Source organism: Sus scrofa, chromosome 5 (assembly GCF_000003025.6).
Source record: "Sus scrofa isolate TJ Tabasco breed Duroc chromosome 5, Sscrofa11.1, whole genome shotgun sequence".
Taxonomy (NCBI): domain Eukaryota; kingdom Metazoa; phylum Chordata; class Mammalia; order Artiodactyla; family Suidae; genus Sus; species Sus scrofa.
Window position 1 is genome coordinate 13,106,177 of NC_010447.5, and position 12,308 is coordinate 13,118,484.

The 12,308-nt window shown below is 43.4% G+C and overlaps 1 pseudogene; it reads right to left on the bottom strand.

The window, feature by feature from the left end:
- On the bottom strand, window positions 10,543-11,001 carry LOC110260839 (annotated as a pseudogene).

Consider the following 12,308-nt stretch of genomic DNA (forward strand, 5'->3'; position numbering starts at 1 on the left):
TTTGGGTTCAATCCCTGGTCTGCTCAGTGGGTTGAGGATCTGGGGTTGCCCTGAGCTATGGTGTAGGTTGGCAGCTGTGGCTCCGATTTGACCTCTAGCCTGGAAATTTCCATAGGCTGCAGGTGTGGCCCTAAAAAAAAAAAAAAAAAAAAAGAAAGAAAAGTCAGACAGTTTGTTGATGGAATGGACTGTTGCAGATCCACATAAACCCAGTGTCAGGAGGTTTGAAGGGGTGGGTGAGGGTTGTCTTTCCTACAACAACCTGAAATAACGTCTGGATATCTTAGAAGTAAAAAAAATGGTAAGAACTGGATATTCCATAGACCTGTCAAAAATACATGAAAGCACTCAGCCATAAAAAAGAACAAAATAAGGCCATTTATAGCAACATGGATGGACCTAGAGATTATCATACTAAGTGAACTATAGGGGAAACCTTGGGAGGAGGGATACATTGGGAGGATGAGATTAACATACACACACTACCATGTATAAAATAGATAACACTGACAAGGACCTACTATATAGCACAGGGAGGTCTACTCAATTAATGTTCTGTAATAATCTATATGGGACAAATAATGGATATGTGTATTTGTATAACTGATTCACCTTACTGTAAACCTGAAACTAGTACAACATTGTAAATCAACTGTACCACAATACATTTTTAAAAGTACGTGAAAGCAAAAATGGAAAATATAAAGCAGGGTTCTATTTGTTCCACGGTAATGTAAAATTGCACAAATTTCAGCAAAGTAGAAAATAAAAACGAAGACTATGAACATCATTTTCTAGAGAGACTTGCCCCATCTCGGTTAGCACAAGCCATCTTCTCAGCTGTGTCTGTGCTGTGGGAGACAGGGAGTTTCCTAAAGTCACATCTAAGCAGAGGGCGAATGGCCATTTTGCAGGGATAAAATGCTACAGAGGTTTTCAAGCACTGATGGAGAACCAGATTCAACGAATTTTAGGGTTTCTTTCAATCTTGACCTTCTAGAGTGGACAGTTCCATGTCCCTTTGGTCATTCTGTTAGAGAATCTTCCCAACCTAAATGTGATTCTGTCCAGTTTCAGTTTGTAGAACCAGAGCATTCTGCATGACTGCACAGAGTAGGTGCTCAGTAAATGGTGGATACATATTAGGTGGGAACCTCCTTTCTCCTTGTTTCATGTTTCCAAGTGGAAGGACCACCATTAGAATAACACCTCTTCCATGTTCCCCCAGAGGAGAAGTACCTTGTTTGATTAATGACTTTAACAAAGAGGTAAGCATGCTCCAGTTTCATCCCTCTCTTTTTTAGGGGGGGCCAGATACTCATCCATTCTAAGCAGATCTGTCCTCTGGGAGAGGCCTGTATTTTGGGAATTCAATTCAGTACTGGGAAGTGTTAGCAAGCCAAATAGGCCAGATTCAAGCTATGCATATTGTTTTATCAGCAATAAAAACTGACATTTTTATCTCCATCTGGATGACTCCTTAGGGTTTTCCTCAGTTAATTAGGAATATGGGCAGGGAACAGGGGTATCATTTATTAGCACCCTAAATCCAAACAGTAAAATTATCTTGCCGATGGGCCCTCCAATTTGGTTTACCAACCCCACAAGCTTCATCTTACACTGCCCACTGCCCTCCTTTTATCCTCCAAGAACATCAGGGTGCGTGTAATTTCTTTCACACCCCTTGCTAGTGCATGCTTTTATGCCTTTACTTATGTTTTTCCTTCTGCCTCCATATCCACTCTCCCCTACCCTAACTACCTGATTTGCTAGCCCTTATCCTTCTCTGTCCTTAATGCCTCATCCAGGAAGTCCTCCCTGCCTGTCACCTTCTCACCACTACAAGCTCACACTGAGGCTCCCATATGACTAAAGCTCTAAAGTGAATACACATGCAAGGTTGTTTTAAATATCTACTTCTCATCACCTGATACAGAGACTAAATGCTCTTCACCTCTGAATCCCTCAAAAATCAGAACCTTTCATGGAGGACATGCACAGTACCTTTGTATTATACTGATGCACAAATTAGCCAAGAGTGGGCGATACCCATTCCTGAGGCCAGGCTGAATTGGGAAGGGTATTTACACCAGCCAGAGGTCAGGAGTAGAGTCAAAGTTAGAGCCAAGGAGACAGGACCAAGCATTTAGTCCAAAGGGCAAGGCAAGACAAAAAAATGACAAAGAGAACAGAGGGGAAAACAGACAGAAGGGAAGAGGAAGCCAAAAAGGAATGTAGTGCAAGGAATGGATCAGGGCAGGTAATACAGAATTAAGACTCTGAAGGGCAAATGAGTCTGGCGCTCACCTCGTTCGAGGAGGGGATGAGAATACCTAAGGCTTCAGGCAAAGATGTGGTGACAGTGGAGAGCAAGGAAAATCAAAGAAGTGAGCAGGAGATGCAGAGCCTGGTCCCAGTTCTGCTACTGAACGCATGAATGAGCTTGGAGCAATCGCTTCCTTTTCCTGGGAAAGACTTTCCCCATCAGTAAACCTGAACAATGCATCCTAGATCACTTCTAAGTTCCCATCCAGGCCAAACATATTGTGATTCTTCAGATGCTATTCCACAATATGATTGAAGAGGGTTCTTCTACTATATATATAATATTTAGTCTCCATTTCATTCTTTATAGTCAATCAACCCAAAGTACTTCCTCTATTTTGATCTCGGTTCTTCAGAAATCAAGGAAATTAGGCTAAATTATTTTTGAGATCCCTTCCAGCAATAGAATTTTTACTGTGCTACAATTTTATCCATTTATTGAACATTTTTCTTTGTTCCTCTCTCTGGTTGGCACCCGGGCGTGCTCTCTTCTGAATGAATTTATAATCTAGTTGAAACAATAAGACTAACACCTTAAAAGTGATTGAGGGGAAAATTAAAGCCATTATATAACTTTGTGCTAAACTGTATGCTGCAGACTATAAGGAATTGTCAAAAATGAAGAGGATCAAGAGGAACTAAAGATACCAGGGAACAGTCAACTAATCTATGATGAAGGAGGCAAGAATATACAATGGAGAAACGACAGCCCCTTCAATAAGTGGTGCTGGGAAAACTGGACAGCCACATATAAAAGAATGAAATTAGATCACTTCCGAACACCATATACAAAAAATAAACTCAAAATGAATTAAAGACCTAGATATAAGACCAGATACTGTAACACTCTTAGAAGAAAATATAGGCCAAACCAAACACTCTCCGACATAAACGAGAGCAACATCTTCTCAGATCCACCTCTTACAGTTATGACAATAAAAACAAAAATAAACAAATGGGACTTAATTAAACTTGAAAGTTTTTGCACAGCAAATAAAGCCCTAAACAAAACAAAAAGACAATCCACAGAATGGGAGAAAATATGTGCAAATGAATCGAGTGACAAGGGGTTAATCTTCAAAATTTATAAACACCTCCTATAGCTCAATGCCAAAAAAACAAACAACCCCATCAAAAAATGGGCAGAAAATCTAAACAGACCATTCTCCAAAGTAGACATACAGATGGCCAAAAAACACATGAAAAGATGTTCAACATCACTCATTACTAGAGAAATGCAAATCAAAACCACTATGAGGTACCATCTTACACTGGCCAGAATGGCCATCATCAAAATGTCTACAAACAATAAGGGCTGGAGAGGGTGTGGAGAAAAAGGAACCCTAGTACACTGCTGGTAGGAATGTAAATTGGTGTCACCACTTTGGAAAACAGTATGGATATGCCTTAGAAATCTAAAAATAGAATTACCATTTGATCCAGCAATCCCACTCTTGGGCATCTATCCAGAGAAAACCATGACTCGTAAAGACACATGTACTCCAATGTTCATTGCAGCACTATATGCAATAGCCAAGACATAGAAACAACCTAAATGTCCACTGACAGAGGAGTGGATCAAGAAGATGTGGTCATATACACAGTGGAATATGACTCAGCCATTAAAAGGAACTAGGAATAATGGCATTTTTAGCAACATGGATTGACCTAGAAATTATCATGCTAAGTGAAGTCAGCCATACAATGGGACACCAACATCAAATGCTATCACTTACATATGGAATCTAAAAAAAGGACACGGAGTTCTCTTCATGGCTCAGTGGTTAGCGAATCTGACTAGGAACCATGAGGTTGAGGGTTCCATCCCTGGCCTCGCTCAGTGGGTTAAGGATCCGGTGTTGCTGTGGTGTAGGTCGCAGACGCAGCTCGGATCTGGTATTGCTGTGGCTGTGGCACAGGCCAGCGACTACAGCTCTGATTAGACCCCTAGCCAGGGAACCTCCTTATGCCGCAGGTGCAGCACTGGAAGAGACAAAAAAAAAAAAAAAAAAAAAAAAAAAAAAAAAAAAAAGGACACAATGAACTTCTTTGCAGAACAGATACTGACTCACAGGTTGGAGGGTGGGGGGGGATGCACTGAGGGTTTGGGATGGAAATGCTATAAAATTTGGTTGTAATGACTGTTGTACACCATATAAATGTAAAAAATTCATTAAGCACTTTAAAAAAAGATACCAGGGAAGATTTCCCGGAGGACATAGAAAGTAAGAGGAAGCTAGAGATGGAGGGATGGATGAAGGGATGGAAGGATGGATAGAGGGATGTAGGGATGGATGGAGTAGGATATCCTTAGTAAGAGGTATAGACCAAGCCAAAGTAAAAGACCTAAAGATAATCATGAATTTATGTGGGACTCATTATGGAAAACTGCTCTGCTGGAGGAAGAAGGGGGGAAGAGGTGGAGGCTAATATTGTTGTGTGAGATGCTTGCCGCTGAGAAGTTTTGGTCTGTACTCTTGCAAGCCCTCTCTCTAGGAATCATCCCCATTCAGAGCTGAAGGGAGGGGTAGGCTATCGAGGGCCATGTTTATACCATATGACAGTTTCACCTCCAGGTCACAGGTCATTGGACCAAGGGTGGACAGTGGACCTAAATTCAGTTGATCCAGTTCTTCTCCCTGAAATGTGGCATTGGACACCAGAAATTGGAATAGGACTTTCTGTGGAACGCCTTTGGTGTAGAAAGGTCTAGAGAGGGGAGAAATAGTGAGAGGTGGAAGGGAGCTGAGGAAAGCTGAGCCTACCTGTCTGTGGAGAGAAAAGAGAGGAGGATGCACAAAGAGGAAAAGATAGAGACCCCGTAAGACAGACTCTGAGGCTCCTGGGAGATGGAGCATGTACCTTGATGCCAACTGTGCAGTTCTTGGTTCCTCCCCAAGGACGATTTTTGTTTCCTGTCCCTTGATTTAAATGGTTTCCTATTCCTTACAACAAAAAGAGCCTTGGCCAGGACAGTCTGTTCACAAACATTTTCCCCAATTAATCCTCACATCAATTCAACGAGATAGGTATTTTTTCTTATTACAAATGTGGAAACCAAGGCTTGGAGGGGCAACGTGACCTGCTTACTCTCTTAGCCAGTAAGTGATTGATCAGGGATTCAAACTTAGGCCTGTCTGGCCCCAAAGACCTTCCCACTTCACCACACACCCCCATGGGAGACCTTGTCAGTGTTGGAATCAACAACTGGTCACAAGAACATTTTCTCTGCAACCTGCACAAGACATTTCCCACTCTGGGGAGAGAGTTTTATTTATACATGGGCCACTTCAATTGCTTTCAGTAATTCTGAGATTCTGCTGTACAGGTTCAGGTCTAGAAAACATTTAAAACACACTAATTCAGAATATATGAAAAGTCAAGCATTGTTATTTGTGACTCTTACTGAGTCAAACTCAAAGCAGTCTTGTCCTTAGAGTTATCCGGAGTCTTTTGAAACAAAGAGAAGCTGATCAAAAGAAGATTATAAGAATTTCTTTAACTTGGGGCGTGGGGCGGGGGTCAGGTAAGTAATTCATTCATCCTAAGCAATATTCATTGAATGGTTGCCATGCCTAATTCTTATATTTTAATAACCCATTGGCATTAAAATATACCTTCTCTATGCAATCTGCATTCTAGTCAGACTCAACTCTTACAATCCTCTCAAATGCCATATTACTCACCCTCTATGCCATAATATGTGTGAAAATTCACTTCCCCCCCACCTGTCCAACTGGAAAACTTGCGTTCTTCCTTCAGAATTCAGGTAAAGAGGCACCACCTCCACAAAGCTGCCCTTGGCCTTTAACTCTGCTTCATACAGCTCGGAGCTCTTTCCTCCAGGGTCCAGTAAACCCTGATATTCACTCTTATCACTCTCTGCTATTGAAGCGAGAGGTTCTCCCACTTCCCAATCCCCCCCACCCCCGCCATGGGGAAGTAATTGCTTAATTAGATGCACCAGAGATATGATTAGGCCACATTTGCTTAGTGAGTGCGGGTGCCATGGTCAGGACCACTCCATCCCTCTTGGAGAGGGTCAGGCCCTCCAAGCCTTCGCTTGCCACCCACACAGGGCCTGGGAGGGAGGTAATGCGGTTAACTTTCTTTTTCTTCCACTTCTTTTCTGTAGAGTTGGTAACGTAAGAGAATATGCATCCCTGTGTGTAATGGAGACCAGCCCTACCCTGCAAGTCCAGCCATTGCCCCATCTCTGTGCCAGGATTTCTGCCTGTGCCATGTATATCAGCTGGATGGGGTGTGCGCCATAGGCTGTGCTATCTTTTCAGGAAAGAAATAGGAAGCCCTACTTGGGTTTTCCAGCTTAAGTCCAGCCGTTGGGCTCTGTTTCCCAGAGAAGCCCTCATTTTCATGGTACTTGCTTATCCATTAATAGAGTGGAACTTTTATCTTTTTAATTAATTAATAAATTTATTTATTTATTTTATTATCATTATTATTATTTTTGCTATTTCTTGGGCCGTTCCCGCGGCATATGGAGGTTCCCAGGCTAGGGGTTGAATCGGAGCTGCAGCCACCGGCCTACGCCAGAGCCACAGCAACGCGGGATCTGAGCCACGTCTGCAACCTACACCACAGCTCACGGCAACGCCGGATCATTAACCCACTGAGCAAGGGCAGGGACCAAACCCGCAACCTCATGGTTCCTAGTCGGATTCGTTAACCACTGCGCCACCACGGGAACTCCCTTAATTTATTTTTAATTATAGTTGATTTACAATGTTCTGCCAATTTCTGCTGTACAGCAAAGTGACTCAGTCATACATATACATATATATATATATATATATATATATATATATACATTCCCTTTCTTATAGTATCTTCCACCATGTTCTATCACAGGAGACGGGGTAAAATTTCCCTGTGCTATACAGTAGGACCCCATTGCTTATCCATTCTAAATGTAATAGTTTGCATCTATTAACCCCAAACTCCCAGTCCACCCCACTCCCGCCCCCCTTTTCCCCTGGAACTTTATTTTTCCTTGTTAGGTATTTTTCTTGTGGGTCTTTCCTCGTAGGTCTTTTTCCTTGTTATCTAAACTAGATTCTCACAGTTAGAACTCTGGAGCTAGGAGAATATGGAGCAGGGTTTGACACTAAAATCCCACCCTTCCACCCCCCACAACACTCTTAGTGAAATATTCTAACCCAGTAGTTCTCAACCCTGGCTGCACAGTGGAACCATTTTCCCCACCTGAAATCCCTGTGGGTTCTGATATGCGGCTAAATTTGAGAGCCTTTGTAAAGGAGAGCTTAATAATTCCTCCTACCCTATACCACTTGAGAACATGAGTTCTGCTATAAGGCAATAGAAAGAAGCTTCAGGAATCAGTATATTTAAGTAGAGTTCTGAGTGGCTTGAGTGATTTCACCTCCCTGTGCCACACACCTATCATCTGTGAAACAAGAGCTTTCAGTGAGAACTCTGCTTTTGACTTTGTGGGAGTCACAGACACCTCTAAAATTATCATGCAATCATCATGAACGCTCTGGACATCTCCCAGAAAAATGAACATCCTCACACACATCTTAGCGCCCAGCTTCGGTGCTTGGATCCCGTGAGATGCTGGCCTAAAGGACCATTAAGACCCTTTTCAGCTTTTAGGTTCTTAATCCCAAACTCTTCCATCTGGAGCCAGCAGACTTCACTCCCTTTTCACTGCCGTTCGAAAATACTTGTGCTGGAGTTCCCGTGGTGGCGCAGTGGTTAACGAATCCGACTAGGAACCATGAGGTTGCGGGTTCGGTCCCTGCCCTTGCTCAGTGGGTTAACGATCCGGCGTTGCCATGAGCTGTGGTGTAGGTTGCAGACGTGGCTCGGATCCCACGTTGCTGTGGCTCTGGCATAGGCTGGTAGCTACAGCTCCAATTTGACCCCTAGCCTGGGAACCTCCATATGCCGTGGGAGCGGCCCAAGAAATAGCAAAAAGACAAAACAAACAAACAAACAAACAAAAACCAGAAAACAAAAACAAACAAACAAACAAACAAAACCCAAAAATACTTGTGCTGTATCTTTAAACACTAGCATCACCAAGATGCTCACACCAGGAGAAGCACGCAGCATCTGATAACGATTGAGGGAACTGAAGTTCCAGTTTTTGGTCAAATATTTATTGGGTCCTACCAGGCACAGGCTCTGGGTATATAGTAGTGAGCAAAACAAAACAAAAATCCCCACATTCATGGTATTTATGTTCTGAAGGGGGATTTGTACCAGGGCATATGCTCTTTGAGTAGAACTTCCCATTCTACTTGAAATTTTTTCTGCTTCTGTCTCCATGTGTGTGTGTGTCTCCGTATACCTCTGTCTGCCTGTCTATTGCTTTGATGGTCGAAAAATACATGGGTGGCTTTTTTTTTTTTTTTAATGGCCACACCCACGGCATATGGAAGTTCCTGGGCCAGGGACTGAATCTGAGCCACAGCTGTGACCTACGCCACAGCCTTGGCAACCTGGATCCTTTAACCCACTGTGCCAGGCAGGGACTGAATATGCACCTGCACAGTGACCTAAGCCACCATGGTCAGATCTTTAACCTGCTGAGCCATGGCAGGAAATCCATGGTTGGTTTTTTATAAGACAATGTAATATTTCCCTTACAACTGGCGAGAGATTCTAACCTTGGTCCAGACTTTGGAGGGTCCTATTTGACCTTCCCCTGTCCATGACCTGAGACACAGAGAGAGGAGTCCTGGACGCTAAAGACATAACATGCACTCTGAGGCTGCATGCCATCCTCCTACACCATGCTCTTGGTACCCTTGACCTTGAATCCTCTGCCACCATGTCTCTGAATCCCCAGGGCCTTATAGGTTCTTCTCTGGATCTGATCTCCCAAAGCTGGGCCATGGTGCCGGTTTATGTATCCCTGGACCTGCAAGGGGCAGTTGTTTGAGGGGAGTGTGGAAGGAGCTTGTGTGTGCAGGCTGCTTGCAGAGAGTCAGAGATGGGAAGAGAGGCAGAGTGGGCTGGGGAGGCTGGAGGCTGGGGCTGGGGGCTGGAGGCTGGGCTGTTACTTGACATCTCTGAAATCGGTGGGAACTAAGAATTCTAAATTCTAACCCAGCCTTCCAGGGCAGTTGTATAAAGACATATATCTCAAAGTAGGAAGATAGAGCATATTTTAGTGAACAGTCTCAACCTGATTTTTTTTTTTGGCTGCACACACAGCATGCAGAATTTTGGGGGCCAGGGATTGAACCCATGCCACAGCAGCGACCCAAGTCATAGCAGTGATAATACTGGATCTTTAAGATCCTTAATCTGCTGTGCCACCAGGGAACTCTTGGTTTATAACTTTTAAATATTTATAGAAATGGTTTTGGGGCCTTCATATGTGTCCTTATTCTAGGACCCTTAAATGTTAGAGGAGGGTCTGAGTGAACACATAGAGTATGAATTAACCCTAAGCTGCTTTTCTCCTCCAGTCCCTTATGACAGTCATTTCACAAATAAAATTTTTATTGTAATGAAACACACATACATGTTGAAGTATAAGATGCATAAAAGTACACAATCATAAACACATCCATGTAACAAGCAACTAAATCAAGACATGGGGCATTACTAGCATCTGTGTCCCCTATGACCTCTCCCTCCATTCTGCCCAAAGGTGGCCATCATACTGTCTTTATTTTGCCCATATTTTGGTGGGGGCAGGGGTGCCATGCCTGCTGCATGTGGAAGTTCCTGGGCCAGGGATCAAACCCACACCACAGCAGTGACACAAGCCGCAGCAGTGACAATACCCGATCCTTAACCCGCTGCGCCACAAGGCAACCCCACTTTTGCCCATTAGTGAGCTGTATATAAATGGTATCCTACCATATGTATTCTTTAATATTTGGCACTCCCCTCGATTTATCTTTTTGATGTTCATCCATAGTACTCTGTGTAGAACTAACTGACTCACTTTCAACTTCTCTAGGGTCCCATCGACTGAAGATCCCACCTCTCATTTACTCTTCTATCGCTGATGGACATTTGGATTGTTTTCACCTGGTGCTATTAAGAGTGATGCTGCTATAACCATTCTTTTTTTTTTTTTTTTTTGAGTGGCCTAAGCTATTTTATTGACCTCAGAGCACCCTTTGGATACCATTAAAAAAAAAAAAAAACAAGCATATACAATAAGCACCAGAACTATAGGCAGGCTGGTGCCACCTGACCCCAGGAGAATATTCCCAAAGCGGATTTTTACAAAATGCCAGAGGAAAAAATGAGGCAATCTGGTGCTGAGTCCAGGAGTAGCCAATTGGCAGGAGCAATCGATGAAGGAATGGGCAGGTCATGCCTCTTTCTCGTAAGTGCGAGTGCAAACTGCACTGCCATGGGTGAGTGTCAGGATGAGTTTCCCATCAACTAGTTCCCGAACAAGCATTGTCTCCTGTCCATTCCACTTCTGCACGTGGACAAGTTTGCCTCCATCCAGTGTCACAGTGGACTGGACCTTCCTGTCATCGGCCGTTGTCTCATCAATCTCCACTTCCAGCTTGAAGATGATATCTGTGCTCTTGAAGGTGCTTTGTGCTTTTATGGTGATTGTGTCTCCATTCACTCGATGATTGTGGTAGGCTTGGTTATGTTGGCCACCTGCCTGGTGGCAAAACCCACACCAATTGACTTCATGTAGTCATCAAAATTCTTTTTTTTTTTTTTTTTTTTTTTGTCTTTCTACTTTTCTAGGGCTGTACCCACGGCATGTGGAAGTGCCCAGGCTTGGGGTCTAATTGGAGCTGTAGCCACCAGCCTAAGCCACAGCCACAGCAACACGGGATCCGAGCCGCGTCTGTGAAATACACCACAGGTCATGGCAATGCTGGATCCTTAACCCACTGAGCAAGGCCAGGGATCGAACCTGCATCCTCATGGTTCCTAGTCAGATTTGTTAACTACTGAGCCATGACGGGAACTCCATCATCGAAATTCTTGCTGTCTACTAGCGACCAAGTGCCCACAAAGGCATCTGCCATGATGAGGCTGGGCTAGGCTTAGAAAGAGACGACAGAGCAGGTGTGCAGAAATTCCGGGACCTGCTATGACCATTCTTGTTTGTGTCCTTTGATGTCCACATAAACTCATTTACGCTGAGTATGTGCTCCTAGGGGTGGGGGTTATTGATGACTGTCTTAGTTCATGGACGCACGCATTCAGCTTTACTAGATACTGCGGGAAGTTTCCTCAAGAGGTTGGACCAATTTCCATCCCTACTAGCAATGTGTGAGTGTTCTGGTTGCTCTGTATCCTTAACAACTACCTGATATAGTCAGGGTTTTTTTGTTTTGTCTTGTTTTGGGGATTTTAGTGGGTGTCTATGGATACCTTTTTGTGGTTTTTATTGACATTTTATTGAATAATAATGTTAGTGATTATTAGTAAATGTTATTATAATGTTCTTGCGGACCCAGTAGCCATTTGGATATCTTCCTCTTTTGAAAAGCTTCGGTTTAAAAAATTATGCTTTTGGAGTTCCCGTTATGGCACAGTGGAAATGAATCCAACTAGGAACCATGAGGTTGCCGGTTCGATCCCTGGCCTTGCTCAGTAGGTTAAGGATCTGGCTTTGCGGTGAGCTGTGGTGTAGGTCGAAGACACGGCTCGCATCTGGCATTGCTGTGGCTCTGGTGTAGGCCAGTGGCTACAGCTCTGATTAAACCCCTAGCCAGGGAACCTCCATATGCCGCAGGAGCGGCCCTAGAAAAGGCAAAAAGATAAAAAATATATACATATGCTCTCTTTTTCTTTTTGATCTGTACTTCTTTAGGTATCCCAGATACAAATCCACTGCTGATTACATCTAATACAAGTGTCTCCTACTCTTTGGCTTGCATTTCAGTCTCTTAATGGTGTTTTTAGATGAACACAATTTTTTTTATTTCCATATAGTCCAATTTATTAATCTTTTCCCACGTGGTTAGTGCTTTTTGTGCCCTGTTTACAAAAATCTTTGT